Source organism: Phascolarctos cinereus, unplaced genomic scaffold (assembly GCF_003287225.1).
Source record: "Phascolarctos cinereus isolate Bilbo 61053 unplaced genomic scaffold, phaCin_HiC Scaffold_9;HRSCAF=440, whole genome shotgun sequence".
Taxonomy (NCBI): Eukaryota; Metazoa; Chordata; class Mammalia; order Diprotodontia; family Phascolarctidae; genus Phascolarctos; species Phascolarctos cinereus.
Genome location: NW_027556402.1, coordinates 159,433,349 through 159,452,625, shown reverse-complemented (window position 1 = coordinate 159,452,625; position 19,277 = coordinate 159,433,349). Strand labels below are relative to the sequence as shown.

The window sequence follows — 19,277 nt, the reverse complement described above, 5'->3', positions numbered from 1 at the left end:
ATGATACCTTAATACCCAATGACACTAACTTCAGTGGCTCATCCAGAGGTCAGGCAAACTCTCTGGCTAAACAGGGCAGCCTTACATTTTTCACATTCACACGCCAGAGGCACGCGGAGCCATGGGAGATGGTAATCGGCAGAGTCCGCCGCTTCCTCCGCTGCTGGCACACCCCAGGTAGGCGAAGAGTAGTACCTTGCGTGGTTTAGGAAGTCGCGTCCTCGAACGGCATGGCCGGGGGCCCGGGGTCTGGGCATGGGGAAGCGGGGGAGGGACATGGGAGGAGGGAGCAGGAGGGATGATTTAGGAACTCAGGACTCCTTTCATTTATTTATTTATGTCGGGACCTCAGTCTGAGTTCACTCTGAGCTTCCTCCAGCTACTCAGTTTACTTACTTGCCTAAAAATGTTAGGAGGGAAATCAAATTTCGCCTCTTTCAGGGAAAATCGGATTAACCCACAAAATCCAAGACCAAAGGTAGGCGCCTAAAGGAATATCTCCAGGGTCCTGACCCTGACGACTTGGCTAGATTGTGTATGGAAACGTGGCCGTCTAATGTCCTCTTGTTAAAAATTACAAGTCATTCAACCTTTTCATTGAAAAAAAAAGGATAGTTTGACTTTAAAAAATTTTTGATTTAATAAAAAAATCTATTTTCTCTCCCTACCCCCTCTCCATCTCGGACAAAAAAAAAAACCGAAAACCCCTATAACAAATACGTTGAGTAAACCAAAAATAAATAGATACTATGACTTTTCTCTCCCCTTCTCCCTCCTCCCCCAAATGACAGACATGGGAATATTTTGAATTAAAAAATAAAATCAGTGGAATGCTGCGGCTCTTTTTAAGTACATGTGAAAGACTGTGTTAACCCTTCCTAGCCCGGGAAACATCCCAGGTAAATTGCCAGGAACCTGAGCCCGAGCCTAACTAAGCCTGGGGCTAGGAGTAGAGACGAAAGGGGAGGGGGGAGGCAGTAAAGAGGTGAGTAGCAAACTTCACGAGCTGAATGGGGAGCAAAATGTAATCGGTGAAATGGGCACAAACTGTTTGCTAAATACTGAATAGTCGAGCAATGCCTGGTCACACTTAGGCAACTGTGTCTGATCACACCGACCTGGACGAATATGTATACTCATATCCATCCGTGTGCATACACAAGGTGAAAAGCTTTGTGCACTTTTAAACTCAACACTTTTTTAATTTTTCAGGTTATTACATTTCCGTTTCCATTCCCCTCCCATTAACTCAGATTAATTCCTGGTAGTGAATAGTTTCCTTTGGGAGGATCCCAAGATTGAAGAATTTGGGGCTAGTCAGTTTAATTCATATGGGAAAGTGGATTGAGGAAGTTTTTCCTTTCGGTGGAAAGGTCCTGAGGCTTAACCCCTAGTCCCAGTCGTTTTAGGAATGGTGGCTCTGTTTGAAATTAAAGGAGGGGCGTTTAAGTATTTTGAATGACAAAGTAGAGTTCCTTGTTCAGTCGTGTTTTTTTTTTCTGGCATTTCTGACTCTTCTGACCCCATTTGGGGTTTTCTGGGCAAAGATACTGGACTGGTTTGCCATTTCCTTCTCCAGTTCATTTTATAGATAAGGAAACTGAGGCAAATACGGTTAAGTGACTTGCCCAGAGTCACACAACTAGTAATTGTCTGAGACCAGATTTGAACTCAGGTCTTCCTGAGTACAGGGCCCATGCTCTATCCACTGAGTCACCTAGCTGCACCTTTTAAATTCTAAGTCCCATATTTTGGCTTTTAAAAAGCAGACCTTTTACAAATCCCTGACAACCTTGTACCAGAAGCAGTCATGGAAAAAGTCTAGAAGGAGCAATGGAGTGATGGGCAGAAATTATGATAATGACAACTCATATGAAGGAAACAACAGCTCACAATTTTCCCTTCACTACAACCTTGCCAGATAGATAATGCCGGTATTGTTGTCTCCATTTTACAGATGGAGAAACTGAGATTCAGAGAAATCAAGTAACTTTACTCCAGTCACTGCACTGGTGGGGGAGGCCAGGACTGTGTTTTTATTTAGTCTTCTTATCTGCTTAATAGAGTTCTCTCTTCCTAGTAGGTACTTTTTTGTTTTTTGAAGTTAACTTTCTAAACAATCACTCAGCTCTGGAAAATCAAGAGAAGGCCTGAATTGAGCACAGTGGCTATACAGCCTCACTTCTCAGCCACTCAGAAGATAGGAACCATGGGATTTAAAGCTGGAAGGGACCTTGCAAATCATATCTTAATCCCCTCATTTTATAGAGGAGTTTAGGATTAATGATTTCAAGTTGAAGTGTCTTTAGAGACTATTTATTACAACCTCCCTCTTTGTACAGATGAGAAACTGAGGGCAAGAGGGTTGTAGTGACTTAGCCAGGATCAGACCACTAGTATCTGAGGCATTATTTCAAATCAGGTCTTTATGACTCCGAGGCTGGCATTCTATCAACTAGAGTAGAATCATCAAACTTTTTAGTTTTCTGGATCCCTTTGCACTCTTAAAAATTATTGAGGACTCCCCCACACACACACAAGAGCGTTTATTTATGTGAGATATAGATAGATGGCTGGATGGAGAGATATTTACTATATTAAAAATTAAAACAGTGTTATTATGAAAGGAGTTTTTGACCTTGAGTATGACCTGTCTCCAGGAGACCCAAGGGTCCCTGAACCACACTTGGAGAACCACAGCACGACTACCACATGGCTTTTCATAGAGAGACTGAAGTTTGAATCTGTACAGAGTCAGATGTAGCTTTCTGGATCACTGGAAGAGGACAAAGAGGAGACTGGTAGAAGAAACAGAGAATGAGAAAAGAAGTGGGGTAGGGAGTTTTCTCATTATTATTGTTTTCTGCACACTACCCACTACCTGCGTAATTAGTACTTCTGCATCCTCTGCCCTCCCCCCTTTGCCTCTTAGCTTCATTGGCTTGCTACAAAAGATTCATCTGAAAACCCATCTTGTGCATGAAGCATTCTTGGCTTCCCAACCCCCCAGCTGCTAGTGCCTTCACCTCTCAGATTATCTTCCATCTATTCATTCTCTGTGTGTACACACAACACACACACACACACACACACACACACACACACACACCCATTTATATACATATTTAGTTATTCAGATGTTTCACCTATTTAAAAGGTAAGCTTCCTGAAGGCAGGGACTGTTTTTGCCTTTCTTTGTATCCCTAGCACTTAGCAAAGTGCATAGTACACAGTAAGCACTTAATAAATGCCTTCTGAGCAATGTGACCCTCAGAGGTTGGTTACCATTAATGCCTGGAATCATTAATCACTACCACCTCACGCACAGACTAACAAATACACTCAAAATTTTAAGCACACTTGGATTTTTTTTAATCTAATAATCTACAGATTGATGCATCCAACTCAATAATGTACCTGCTGGCATCCTCTATAGGTGATGATCTGTCTTCCAACCCTGATCACTTGCTGTATTTCACCCCCATTCTGGAGGCCCACCTCCTCCTGAGATTTGGGACCAATTCTGGTTCTATACAGGGGAAACAGAAAGGTACAAGTCGTTGCTTAGCTCAACACTGAATTATTCTTATTGAAGATTCTGCTCGGTTTTCGGTAAAAAATGATACCCTCACACTTCACAGTAATGAGAGATGGCTAGACTTCACTGAGAATGAGACTATATGAAGGCAACTTCCTTCTCCGCTCCTAAAGCCTCTTAGTGTTATTACTTACTCCTCCATGCCCTCCAGTCTCAGACGGAAGAGGTCTTCTTCTCTAAGACTTATCTCTGTGCTTCAACCCTTCTGCCTTCCTAAAGACCTCACTCCAGCAGTTTTTCTTCCCATGTATCTTCAATCTTTCCTATACTGCTTCCTGGCTCCTTCCTATTGGCCTACAAACATAGTCAGAACTCCCCCAATCCTAGAAAGGGACAACCTTGATTTTTCTATCCCATCCAGCTTCTTTCTTCTCTCTTCCTCTTCACAACCAAACTCTTGAAAAAAGTTGACTACACCTGATTCCTCTACTCCTTTACCACCCATCTTCTCTAATCCTTGCAGAATAACTTATGCCCTCACCAATTTACTGAAACTGCTCTGTCAAAAGGTCAGCAATGATCTCCACATCAACATACCCAAGTAATTTTTTCCAGTCCTTATCTTCATTTATTTCATGACAGTATTTGACATGAACTCCTCCCCTACTATTAGATACTAGAGCCTCCAGACATTAGTACTTTTATTCCCTTAAACAGAACCAAAAAAACCTCCCCAAAAAACATTGTTTTGTGCTTCTCTGATGTATCTGTTGTAGGTTATTTTGCATTATGATTATCTGTTTATGAATTATATCCTCTATTATATTATAATTTCTAAGACAAGGACCATATCTTATCTAAATCCTATCTATCATTAGTACAATGCACCCAGTAAGTGGTTGATAAATTTTAACTATATTCCATGCCTTATATCTCAACAATGGAGTTCTCTGCCTTATATTCCAGCCCTTTCCGGGGACTGGATTTCATGCCATGTACCCAACTATCGCTATGACTGAATCTCTGATACCAACTATTAAATCTTCCCAATTTCACCAATTGCCTTCTTTCTGAACCTCTACCAATTACCTACCCCACACCTTTTATTCATAGAAGATACTGAAGATCATCAACTCCATTTGGATTTTGACAAATGGTGTCTGCATTCCACCTGTCATTTTCCTTGGCCAGTTCCACTCTGGACTCAAAACAGACCTCTAGCCTAGTTCCCCTGTCCAGATCTCCAGGCTCCACCCGACCCTGTCGATATGTGCCAATTACGCCTAGTCTGGCCCATCCTATAATCCACTTAGTCACGGTTGTGGCAAAATGAACACCTTTCAGCAACTGTCTCCGTTTTCACCAGAAAATTCCCTTGGGCTCATAGAAACTAGAACTTCTAAAAGTGCCCCCCACAAAACATCAAGGTAGTTGTTTCTTAAAACAAGAAATAGATGAATAGACATCCTAAGCAGATGAATATCTATCCCAAAGCAGCTCATTAAAAAGCCCAAAATACTGACTCATAGATTTCCCGATGCATCTCAGAAAAGCCACTCCTGAGTTTCAATTAGTGCTGTCAACATAAGGTAAAAGTGATAGATAGCATATCTTTAAAGGCACCACACCAAATGACACTGTTCCAACCAATTTTTATGCAAGTGGGCCACAAAAAAAAAAGAAAAGAAAGAAAAAAGAAAAAAATCTACAAATAATAACATAAAACGTCTAGAAGTGCCACATGAAAGCCAGTACTCAGCAGATTGTTCTGTTTTCTGACCATTTCTGAATAAGACCTTATTAGTATTTGTCTTGACAACTGATTTAAGATTAGAAAATTTTAATAATGGAGTTCATCTAGTCCATCATTTTACTTGTCATCAGGTGTAAGAGCCTAAGAACTAGTTAGATTTGTCGACACTGTCACCACCTTTCTACTTCTGACTTGAGTGGAAGCTCTGACAAAAAAAAAAGAAATTAGACACCTGCTTCCCTCACAACCTAAAAACTTCCCAGTATGGGGAAGCAATTCCAGTTAGAAATCTGTTAGAATAAATCCAAGCAAGAGTTTGTTAACAACCTAGTCTAGGACGGTAGTAATGGGAAATGCAAATTAGAAGAAAACTTAATCAGGGGAGGAAAATGTGTGGTCTCCGCCCATGGTCAAAGGGCCTCACTTGAGGACCTAGAAGGCCACAAGTTCCCCACTTCTGCTTGACATATATAGCAGAAGCAGAATCAGCAGAATCTGGAGACCAATTAAATGGGTGGGGGGAGGGAAAGTAAAGGGAGGATAACTGCAGGGAGGCTCCCAAAAATCTTATGGAGATCCAGAAAGAGAAGCCAAATCCTTTTGAAGGGGAGAAAACTAGAAGCCGACGTGGTGCTTCCTCTCCACTGAGTAAGTGTTCTCTAGCTACAACTATTCATCTCCTGGTTCTACTCCTGCTAAAAGTATTTATACATCCCCACTAGTTGACCTATTTACAGATTCATCTTCAGGAGTTCCCATTAGGTTTTGGTAAGTTTATTTGCTGGTTTCAGATTTCAGATGTTTTCAAACAAAATTTACAAATAAAACCAGAAAACATTTTGTTTGGAGATGGAGGAAGTTAAAGATACCAACCACTAAAGTTTCCAACATGGGAAGATGATGTAAGGGACCAGTTTGTGGAGAAAGATAAGATGTGAAGTTAATAGACATGTTGAGTATGAGAAGCTGGAGAGACATCCAGGCAGTTAGAATATTTTGCATTTAGAAATATGGTTATAGAGCTCACAGAGAAGGTGAGATATCAATACCAATAGCTAGTATTTTATATTGTGCTTTACATAAGTTATACCATTTGATTAATTTGATTAATTTGATTAATTGATTAATTAATTGAATCCATGGGAGTAGATGTGGTTACCAAGAAGGGCAGTTTTGAGGGGAAAAAAGAAATTTTTTTTAAAAAAGGAAAACAAAGGAGAAATGCCTTAAGAAATACATACATACATAATTCATATATACATACACACATACATCTATAGCAGCATCAGGAAAAAGAGTCAGTGACAAAGACACAACGGTAGGCATTTAGACAGAAGGATAACCATGAACAATGTTGTTGAACTGGAGGGAGACTTCACCCTCACATCAATCTTATCTCCACAGTTCTAACTTCTTAAATTATTCCTCCCAGATCATAATCTCCTGTTCTTCTATTTCTCCCACCACGTAAAATTGCTCTTCACCCTCATTATACCCAATCCCTCTCTAGTTTCTCAGGCCAATGGTCTAGTAATACTTCCATAACTTAGGAGTTTTGATCCTAAAATCAGACATTTCAACAAAGTGCCTTCTTCCTTCTTGACACCTTGTCCTCCTGTTCATAGCCTAGTTGAATCATTCCTCAGCCTTCAGTTTTCACCTCATCACTCTACTGAAACATCTCATACCTGTTGATGAGGGAGTGGAGATTTGAAATCATAGACCACCTGGCCTTCTTGGTACTCACTTTCCAGTTCCATCAATAATCAATTAATCAGTAATCATCTATTAAGTGCCTACTATGTATATCACATCTTTCTTGGTTCTCCTTCTGTCTGATCACTTCTTGTTTCATCTCCCTAGACCACTTGGTCTTCTTGGTAATCTCTTTCCAGTTTCATCAATAATCAATCAATAATCTTTTATTAAGTGCCCACTATGTGCATCACTTCTTTCTTGGTTCTCCTTTTCTGTCTGATCACACTCATTAAGTTTGACTTTCTCTCAATACTTTCCCTTCAATCTCTTCTTCTTTTTCCATATTCTTTCCCTTGGTCATATCATTCATACCCATGGCTTTGATCATTACCCTTCTGTAGATGACTCCCAAATTTCCAACTTCTCTCTTGAGTTGCCAATTCCATATCTCCAAATGCTTGTTGGAAATCATGTAGTGATTTGGGTTTGGAGTCAGGAAGACCTGGGTTCAAATCCAGCTTCAGATACTTACTAGCTATATGACCCTGGATGAATCACCTAACCTCTCTGTACATCAATTTTCTTATCTATAAAATAAAGGAGTTGGCCTGGAGGGCTTCTAAGAAGATCCTTTCCAGTTTGAAATCCACGATCTTGTGATTTCCACCTGGATGTCCCCCAACACCCAAAACTCATATAAAATATATCCAGAACTTAATTCATCATAATCTCCCCTATACTCTTCCCTCCCAATAAAGCTGCCTTTGTTCCAATTTTCCTTTCTATTTCTATGGATAGGAAAATCTTTTAGTCACCTGATATAAAACCTGAGATTAGTCCTTGGTTCTTCCCACCAGTTTCCAAATAGGTGCCAAATATTCACATACTATCAATTCTACAACTACAATATTTCACATCCATGCTTTCTTCTCCAATTTCCTTTCCACTGTTCTGATTCAGGCTTTTATTACCTTAAGCTAAGGAATTGTAAGAGCCTCTTACATAATATTCCCTATTCAATAAGCACTTCACATTACTGTTAAAATAATCATCTTAATGTACAGGTCCAACCATTTTACTCCCCTGCTCAAAAACCTTCATTGGCTCCCCATTGTCTGTAGGGGAAAAAATACCAACTCAGGGCAGCTAGGTGGCACAGTGGCTAGAGCACCAGCATTGGATTCAGGAGTTCAAATCTGGCCTCAGACCAAATACTTACTAGCTGTGTGACCCTGGGCAAGTCACTTAACCCCATTGCCTAGCCGAAAAAAAGAAGAAAAAAAAAAGAAAAAATACCAACTCTTTAGCCTGGTATTTAAAAATGCCCCACAACCTGATTCCAACTCACCTTTCCAGAATAATTTCACATTATCCATTCATGCTTTATGCTTCAGCCAAACTGAACTACTGTTTCCCCATCTCATCATACACTTTCCTGCCTCTGTGTTTATTCCCAGAGATCACCCCAGTAAGAATATACTCCCTCCACATTTCCATTTTTGGAAATCTTTCTTTCCTTACAGGTACAACTCAAGTGTCAGTTTCTCCATTAAGCTTTCCTGATTCATCTGAATCATGAATCATCTTCATCCATCATCTATAAGTGATCTGTCCTTCTTCACGTCTTCTCCTAGCACTTTGTCTGGGTTTTTCTTATGCCCACACAATATCAAGAACCAGAGAAGGGGTTCATAACCCAAGGTCTATAAACTTTTAAAAATATATTTTGATAACTGTATTTCAATATAATTGACTTCAATATATTTAATTTAATTCACTTAAAAATATTTTTCAGAAAAGGCTCCACTAGTCTGCCAAAGTGGACCATGACACAAAAAAATGTTAAAACTTCCTGAGCTAGAGAATGTAGGGGTTGGGAGAAAGGGTGGAAGGACAGAAATGGAACCCAGATGAGAAGTTAAGGATGGGTTTCAATCTGCTGGAAGGTAGTACCAATATAGGAGAGAAGCAAGAGGATACATTTAAAGTCATACTTATTTGAGTATGCATAATATCTCTCATGTTACACTATAAGCTCAGTAAAGGCAGGGACTTTTTGTTTTATTTTTCATTTCACTTTTCTAACTAGTGGACAGGCCAGGACAGGAGTAAACACCTTTCCATAGATCATCCCACCTTGGAAGAACTGAAAACTTACAGATCCCTAGAAATCTCTGAAAACAGCTGCACAAAACCCCTAAAGCTTGGGACAGTACACCCTCCACACTGGAAGCAGAGCCCTACCTTAACAAACAGTTAAAAGTCAAGTAATAGGCTCGGAAAATGAGCAAACAATAGGAAAAAACTCTGACTATAGAAAGTTGTTAATGGTGACAAGAAAGATCAAAACACACACTCAGAAGAAGAAAACAAAGTTAAAGCTCCTACATTCAAAGCCTCCAAGAAAAATATGAATTGGTCTCAGGCCATGGACGAGTTCAAAAAGGATTTCGAAAATCAAGTAAAAGAGGTAGAGGAAAAATTGGGAAGAAAAATGAGAGTGATGCAAGAAAAGTGGAGGAAAATCCAAAGAGCATGTAGGATGTCTCAAAAGTCTGAGTGTGGTTTTAAGCTGTAATAACTTCAGAAGTATAAATGCTATGGACTTAAAAAATTATTTTGAAAGTTTAGTTACTTAAATTTCTTTTATATTTATTTGGTTCTGTGACTTCTTAATTACAAATTTTTATTTTAGTTTTAACAAGACAGGTACCTTGTCATTATACGTTTGCAAGAGTTTCTGGATTACCTCTCTCAGACCAGTGGACTAGTAAAGGAGGTCCTGTTGCTTGGTTGCCTGATCTATCTCCATTAGACCATTTCTTGTGGAATCACGTCAGAACTGTCATGTGTGCATGAAAACCCCACTCTTTGGATGATTTTGAGGCTAGGATTGCAAATGCAATGCTTTCAGTCACTGAGCAATAACTGATGAGAGTTTTTACAAAGTTGGAAAATCAGTTAAAATACCATATACCAAAGATGACAGTAATGTTGGATTATAATTTTAAAAATTTATATTTTAAAATTTTTAATAATTAGCCTTTCAAATGTTGTTTTTGGTAAGTATAGCATTTATACCTCTGAAGTTAATAAACTTTAAACATGCACTAAGACTTTTGGGACATGCCGAATATAAAAGAATAAATACATATAGTTTCTCATCTATATAGTAAATCTTATCTGTGCTTAATACTTTTCCTTATAATTTTACTGTAGCTCTTTTTTCTTTCTTTTTCCTTAAAATCTCAGCAAAGAACAAACAATTGAATTAATTTATGGGATGAGCCTCATAGTGTTTTATAGTTTTGGATTTATACATGGGAGGCACCCTGCATAGCAGAAGCCTTTCAAGGTTCCCTTTGGCTAGACTGCTTCAAATGCTTTTTTGAAATCAATAAGTGGAAAAACCCAGTCAGATCTTATATTCTCTATACTGTTCAGCCACCTATATGACCATACAGATGTGGTCTATTAAAGAAAATCACCTGCAGAAGGCTACCTGTTTAAGCTCCATGATATTATCAAGTATACCCTTGATTTGTGGCAACCCCAGGCTCATAAAAAATAATATAGAAGAAAAGAAAACCAGCAAATGCATTGTGAGTTGCTAATGTTTTCTTAGTCACCTCCACCAAAGTCCTACTTTCCATTATTAAAATCTTATTCCAGTACACATCAAGGTATAGAGGTGCCCCAGTGTTCTCCAAAGTTAATGCCAGTGGAATAAAAGCTCTGGAAGTTTTTACAAAATAGAATGGCTTTAGTTAAAGGCTAGTGAGCACTGCACATATTTTTCTTATAATTCTAGGGTCTTCTATTATTACTCTGTGTGTATCCCGGGCCTCCAAACTGAAGGGATAAGAACTAGACCTGTTATTTCATTGGGATAGAGAACTAATTTTCGACCATAGGTTAAGAACTTCTCCGAAATGTCTAGTCTTAAGAAGTTGCTTAGAGCCCTAAGAGGGTTAATTGACTCACTAACACCAATATGTTTTAGAGGCAGCAGACCTTAATACAAGGCTTCTTGGTTCTAAGACCTATAATGCCACACTGCCTTTAAACTTTAGCAGTTAAAAAAACAAAGCAAAACAAAAAACCAGTAAGTTTTCCATGTTGCGTATTGGCCACACTCCCAAATTTCAGAAGCATACTTTCAATTGGATTCACTTCAAAAAAGTATTTACCAAGGACTTTCTATATATAAGACACTTAGCAAGAAACTGGGGACGCAAAGATGACTAGGCAGTCTTGCTTTTGGGGTGCTTACAATCCAAAAGAAGAGATAAGACACATACACAATTATAATATAAATCAGAATAAGATGAATGTGTAAGAACTATAAATTTCTATGAGAAATCTGAAGAGAAATTAATTACTTCGGGCTAAAGGAAGAGAGAGATCTTGAGGAAGTTAGCATCTAGACAGAGCCTTGAAGGATGAGGATTTCAACAGGCTGATTGAGGAAGGGAGTGCATTGTGAGACAAGTTAGACAATGGGAACAAAAACACAGGTGGGAAAAGATGAGGCAGTTTTGATGAATGGTTAGCAATCCAGTTTGGTTAGGGAATAAATTGAATATCAAGGATTGGTATGAGATGAGTCTTGAAAGATATGTTAATGTTATATAACTGGGTGCTGCATTAAGAAGTTTAGGGATAGGGAGCCACTGAAAGTTTATGACAAAAAAATGATACAATCAGAAACATGCATTAGCAAGATTTCTCTAGCAGTTGGTAGATAGAATGAATTAGAAGAGGGGGAGACTGGGGGCAGCTAGGCCAGCTGGAAAATTCCTTTGATAATTGTATTGTTGGGAATATACCCCAAAAGTGTTATTAAAAACAAAGATGAACTAACTTTTCAAGATTTTCATAGCAGAATTTTATGTCATTGAAAAAAAAAACAACTGGAAAGTCTCAATATCCAACCATAGAACAGACAAATTAATTGTGGCATGTCAGTTTAATGAAATAATATGAACCCATTACGGCCAGCCAGCAAGCACGAGAACCATAATAAAATCTAGAAATAAATTTATGAAATAATTCAGAGCAAAAGAAGCAATAAAAAAGTCAAGCTACAACCATATAGGAGGAAAAATGAATAAGATGACTAGACAAAGACTTCTGAAGACTTAAGAGGAGTGATGGAATTATGCTATTTTATGCATTCGAATTCTTACTCAATAAGCAATTTAACTGAGCTGTATTGATCCTAATATTACAATTTTAACAGATATAATGTTTAAGATAAAAGTGAGGACAGGCACCAGGATTGTAATACTTGGGAATGGATTAGATGTAGGATGGAGATGAGGAAGGAAAGGGAATCACAGATGATAGCCAAGTTTTGAACTTAGATGAAAGGAACAATGGAAAAGTTGAGAGTAGAATCATAGCTCATAGGAACATAAGTTTAGAGGGGACCTTAGAAGCCATTTGGTCCCACCCCCCATTTTACAAATGGGGATGGGGCAGCTAGGTGGCACAGTGGATAGAGCACTGGCCCTGGAGTCAGGACAACCTGAGTTCAAATCCAGGCCCAGACGCATAACACTTACTAGCTGTGTGACTCTGGGCAAGTCACTTAACCCCAATTGCCTCACCAAAACAAAAAAAAATAGGGAAACTGAGATCCAGCACAGTTAAATACCTTGTTTAAGGTTACACAGGTAATAAGTGGCAGAGCCAGGATTTGAACCCAGGTTCCATGACTTGAAATCAAATTTTAGAAGAAAAATGTTGTCCTTTCTGGAACTGAACCTTCTCTTATCAATGCTATATAACATTGATAGCCAACGCTCAATTCTCAAAAGCATCATTTTAGAGTCTTTAACTCTGGAAGTTTCCATGTGTGGAGAAAGTACTGGATTTGGAGTAATAGGTCCCGAATTCAAATTCTGGCTCTGGAACTTAATCTCTGTGTGACCCTCTCCATCTTGCTTAACTTCTCTGTGTCCCAGTTCCCTCATGTGTAAAAATGAAGAATCACAGTTTTATGGCCAGAAGATAATATGCAGGTCATCTAGCCCTTTTCTTTCATTTTACAGAAGAGAAAATGATGCCTAGGGAGGTTGTTACTTTTCCATGATGACAGAAATAATAAGTAGCAGAACTGAGATTTGAACTCAGACCCTCGGTCTCCAAATATGGTGCTCTTTCCATATACTGCATTACATATAAAGCAGGGGTTTTTAACCTTTTTTGTGTCATAGACCCTTTGGCAGCCTGGGGAGGTCTAGGGACTCTTTCTCAGAATAGTCATTTTGGATGTATATAATAAAATGCATAAGATTACAAAAGAAACCATTTATATTTAAATAAAATATAATGTTTCCCATCCAGATTCACAGACACTGTGATATCTGTCTGTATTACCCTTGTGGATCCATGGACATCCAGCTGAGAAGCCCTGCTTTAGAGCCTTTCTAAGGTTTTCTTTTTTTAATAAGCTTTATTTTATATACATTTTTGATTTATTCTGAATTTAGCAATCACCTCAAAATGAATATTTCCAATCTACAAAGTAGAACACAAAAATATCATATATGAAACTGAATTTCTTTAATCCATACTACTTTTTTACTAAAAAAAAGTATGTAATAAATCCAATCAATTTTCAAAACTATCCTGCTTATCTATACTTTCTTCTGAACTTTCTGAATTCTTTTCCAGCTCCCAATCTATGATCCAAAGTTCTATGATGCTTGGCTTCCAGTCAAAATTGAAATCATTATTCAAAACTGAATTCTGGAGTGCAACCACATTGGTTTCTAGCTAAGGCAGCTTCTCACTCATAGTCCTATAACTGGGCTACTTGGAGAGTCATCAAACAATCAATTTCCAGACTGTAATTTATCTGCTTTCTCCCTTTAACTCAACTTGACTAGGCATATTAAAGGGCAGAAATGATTTGTATTGGGACTTATTTTTTTAGGAGGCCAATCGGACACAAGATATATTTCAAAAACATTGAACCCCCAAAGCAGCAGGAAGTAGAGATCTGACAAACTCCTGTATCTGACCCCTCATCAAATTGTGCTGGTTGTCCTCCTGGTCAATGACTACTTTGCCTCCCAGAATTTAAAGGCAAATATTGAATATTCCTGCATCTAAGTCCTACCCCAGTGACTCATCTCATGGCATGGAGATAACCCTCCGTACTGATCTCTGAAGTCCTTAATCTCTTAGAGTTCCTTGTACTCCTTAAAGTCCTCCTAAGCTTCTTGAACAGGAGTGGCACTGCTACTGTGGCTTGGCCCACCTATTCCTGACATCTGGAATTGGGTCTTTCATTCACCAGAAAAAAGGTGTGGAAGTTTCTTTTACAGGTAAGAACAATAATAATAATAATAATAATAATAATAATAATAATAATAATAATAATAGCTAACATTTATCTAGGGCTTTAAGTATTCCTTGCTACAATACTTAGAGATAGGTACAAACATTATGATTCCCATTTTTCAGATGAGGAGACTGAGGCTCAGGGAATGACTTGCCCAGGCTTGCTAGTAATTGTCTGAGGCATGATTTGAGCCCCAAGTGTTCCAGCCTCCAAGCATGGCACTCCAGGCTCTAGGTATGACAGCTCTGATGTATACTGACTATATAATGCTGAGCAATTCGCTGAACCTCAGAGTGCCCCAGCAATTCTCTAAAGCTAGAAGTTTCAGAACCATTGCCAATTTTGTATTGATAGATTGGTTTTCCTTCCCAGGAACTCTGCACATCTATGAAATCGTAGATCCAATTTCCAAAATAATGACTCACTTAAATTGAAAAGAATAATAAAAATAATAGTTCACAATTTCCATAACACCCTAAGGATTGCTTAAGGATCTTTCCTAACAACAACAACATGGGAAATAGGGACTATATTTTTATAGATTTCCCCATTTTACAGATGAGAAAACTATAATTCTGTTAAAATAACAACAACAACTGAGTCTAAAAAGTTGAGCGGCTGTCACATGACTGCACAGCTATTAAATTTCTTAGTCTCCCGACTCCAAGGTCAGCCCATATTCCGCTTCACCTTGGAGCCTGTCTAAGCTTATGTTGCCCCATATCGACCGTCAAGATAAAAACCTAAGCCTGATTCTTAAGGCCCTTCGTCCTCTGGCCACAACTTACCTTTCTAGCCTTGTCTCTAACTATTCCTCATCGTTCCCAATTACACCCCAAATTTCCTCATCTTCACATTTTTGCTCACATTGTTCCTTTGACTTGAAATGTCATCCAATCCCAATCTCCATCTATCAAAATTCTGCCCAACCTTTTATACCCAGGTAAAATGCTAGGAATGTAGTAAGCTTCTAGTACTAGCGTTTTATAGAAGAATGGATTTATAGGACAGTTACTGAGTAAGAAGATTTCATAACGTTAGGGAGAAACAGAAAGGAGCTTCTATTAAAATCTAGCTCCACTGTCTGATACATAATCACGATCGTGAGTTCTCCAAGACAAGGCCAGCAGTTACACTCTAGCAAGTACTCCCAAACTAAAAAGGTATCAAGTAGGGGCCCATGGATAGACTATAGAGAACAGGATTTCCTAACTCTTTGTGTGTCACAGACCCCTCTGGCAGGCTGATGAAGCCTCTAGATCCCTTCTCAGAATAATGTCTTTAAATAATCAAAGGAAATGCTAAAATTCAATGAGTGGTTAGTGAAGATAATGATATAATTTTCTTTCCCATCTAATTTCACAGAACCCCCAACCAAAATTTATCCACAGATCCCAGATTAAGAACCACTGGCATAATACAGCAGCTGCTGTCCTGAGAAGCAGACCACTGATTCATTTCTGCATCTCCTCCCTCAACTGAATCTGAGGAACAGGAATTTTTCCATCCCCATCCCAGTCTTCAGCCAGAGGCAGCTCTAGGAGCTGTTCAAGCCTAGCTACATGTTGGTATCTGGTATTTTCTAATTTGGTTTCATGGTTTTCTTTTCCTTCTAGCCCCCAAGGGTTGATACAATTATCTACCTCAAACCACACTCACCATCTGGTGTTCTGTCACCTAAATGAGCTACTGCCTTTTGAAAATTATTCTATTGTTCCTATTATATTAGTTTCTATTGCCAAGAAAGCCTCTGAAACGTATATACTCTATTTCCATTGCAATCATTAATATTTTTAATCTCATGAGCTCTTATTTTTTTTTAAATATTCACCTGATTTCTTTTAGTACCTGGTCATATAGGGATGTGTCCTTTGACTACTCTAACTTTTAATCTGTTTTCTTGTTCTCAAACTATAATCCCAATGAAACTCATATTTCTTCATCTGTGATTCACGGTAAATTGTTAGTGTCTCCAGAAACTCTTCTCATGCTGCTAACATTGACATTTTATCTTCATTCTGAAACTTCATAAGTACAAGATCCTTCTATTATATAAGGAACAAACTAACATTTGAATAGACTTTGAAAATGATAATAATAAATTACAAATTATAATTCCCTTACCCTCAAGTATCTCTTGAGTCAGTTTGCTGGGAGCCTATCCCAATCCAAAAGAGCTATGTTTTGGATTGACCCAAAATTCTTGAATACCACTCTTTTAATACTTTATCCTAAAGAAGTGAGGGCTAAGGTTAAGGCTAGATGAGGCTGAGGTAAGATCAGCTGGGTGGTATAGTGGATAGGGCACTGGCCTTGGAGTCAGGAAGACCTGAATTCATGCCCCTGACATTTTCTAGCTGTGTGACCCTGGGCAAGTCACTTAACCTCAGTTTCCTCAACTAGGCTTGAACAGCTCCTGCAGCTGCCTCTGGCAGAGGACTGGGATAGGAAAGTTCCTATTCCTCAGGACTCAGTTGAGGGAGAGGATACAGAAATGGGTCAGTGGCCCACTTCTCAGGACAGCTGCTGCTGTATTATGCCAGCGGTTCTTAACCTGAAATCTACGGATAGATTTTAGGGATTCTGTGAAATTAGATGGGAAAAAATATATATCTTTATCTTCACTAATCACTAACTGAATTTTAGCATTTCCTTCAATTATTTAAAGACATCAGAGGCTTCATCAGACTGCCAAAGGGGGTCTGTGATGCACGCAGAGTTAAATCCTTTTCCTACAGTCTATGCTACGGTCATTATAATAGCATTCACCTCCCCTGGTTGTTGTGAGAATCAAATGAGAGAATATTTGTAAAGCATTTAGACCAGCGTATGGCAGATAGTAGGTGCCATATAAATGTGTATTCCCTTCCCTTGCCCTAGAGACTGGATGAAGCCAACAAGGTTAATGACCAGCTGATGATCTCGGTGTCTACCGCTCATGGAAAAAGAAATTAATTACACCATACTGACATCAAGATATCTAGGGCAGATAAGAATTTTCAGACAAGGAAGGATCTGTTGAACCTTAGATATGGTATTAAGATTATGCTGTCTTTCCTGGTGTTTCTTCTGGATGGTGCAAGTGGCTTTGTAGTAGAGAGAAAAGAGTTATTGGCTGCTAAAGTATATTTTCAGCCACATGCACACTGTTAGTGATCACTTGAGGGTAAATGAGGTTTAATTCTAAGGACTACACTAATAGATGACCACCCCTTGATCCTACATTGCTCTCTTTTCTCCAGCCCCCTCCATGAGATTTCAAAGTGAAGAATCCAGTAAAAATAATCATATATTAATTCAGAGAGTAAACATGCAGTTTGCTAGAATTCTTCTCTGAAGGATTAAGGAAGGTAGGTGTTAGGCTTGGGAAGAGCAAAGCCATTAGCCTTTGCCTTTTATAAGGGAAGAAGGCACTGTATTGAATCTTCCTTGAAGTTTCTATGTTTGTCTGCACTGGGTGTGCCATGGGAAAAAAAAATTTACCTACTTACTGCATGTATTCCTAAACTGTGTTTCCCTATCGATGGACACATTTTAGAACTGGAAGGGACCTTACCAAAGGGCACTTTAGTCTAATCTCTTGATTTTACAGTTGAGGAAATTGAGGCCTAAAGATTTTACAACTGGCCCAAAGGCCCAAGTTCATAGAATTATAGATTTGGAACTGGAAAAAACCCTTGTGGTCACCTAGTTCAGCGCCTTATTGTACAAATAAAATTATGGCCCATAGAGTTTATATAATTTGCCCAATATCACACAGATGGTAGGTCACAAAGCCAGGACTGTACCTTAGCTACAATATAGGACTTCATCTCCTCCACACTTGTTTCTATCACATGGCCAGATATCATTTTTAATGGAAACTAGTTCAAAATGCATGAACATCTTTATTTAAAACTGGCAAGTTGACTATAACTAAGGATTTCTTGTAATATATAATGAATGTTTCTCAGTGAAAAATTCTAAGAACTAAATACCTGCTTTCACAATTTTGTGTGCCCTCTGGCAAAGTACTAGAAATTTGCCTAAGTTATATAAGCCATATTTTCTTTTGAAACAAATTATCCATAAAGTATTGGAAAACCCTAATGTATTTCGCTATGTAAAATAAAGCAGTATGGAAAACCTAGTCTCATAGACCTCAGTGACTTCTAGACTTGATTTGATAATGTCTTCAAATTATTATATTGCCCTTGGATGATTTCTAGGCTAGATTTGATAATGTCTTCAGATTATTATTATATTGCCCTTGGGGAAAATATTATATTAATTCAAGATATCTCTTGTTATCAAGAAAGAATATAAACAGGTGAGAAATTATCTTATTGTAACAGTCATTGAAATACTTGGAAAGAACATACTGCAACATGAGATGACTTTTATTTTAATAAATACTTCAAGAATATGTAATTTCATAAGTATAAATGCTCAGCCAGAACCAATTACATCTCTATAGCTTAGTAGGTGGGCTTAGAGAATTACTATAGCAGAAAATGTAATTACCCTGTAGCCAATCAGGTGATGTGCATCTCTAAAAATGATTACACTGCTCTTTGAACAACAGATAGACTGCCCCATCATTGAGCCTATACTCATATCCTTTGGAACTTGGCTTTGTCCTGTTAGAATAGTGTTCTGGACATGGTAAGGCATCATCGTTTATGATTATGTATCCAAAATAGCACTAGCCTACAAGCTCGGTGATTGACTCTAACCAAGCTGGCTACATAATTTGAGGGCCTGAAACGCTCCAGGCTTTAATTTCCTCATCTATAAAGTGGGCTTACTAGAATAGATAATGTCTAATATTTTTCCAGCTCTAATATTTTATGATTTTATACTTTCCAAGTCCTTTGGATCACCTACTAAAATGAGTTTTCACTAGAAATACTTTTCCCCTCGAACGAAAACAGTAAGGTTGAGGTTAGGGCTGG

At 38.4% G+C, this 19,277-nt stretch overlaps 1 protein-coding gene across 3 annotated transcripts in view; it reads left to right on the top strand.

The window, feature by feature from the left end:
- PGCKA1 (PDCD10 and GCKIII kinases associated 1) overlaps positions 1 to 19,277 on the top strand; it is a 92,888-nt gene continuing 73,611 nt past the window's right edge. For all 3 annotated transcript variants that reach the window (XM_020992066.2, XM_020992027.2, XM_078148775.1), the window contains exon 1: positions 1 to 177. The gene's annotated coding sequence lies outside the window, so the exon portion shown is untranslated. The remainder of the gene's footprint in view (positions 178 to 19,277) is intronic.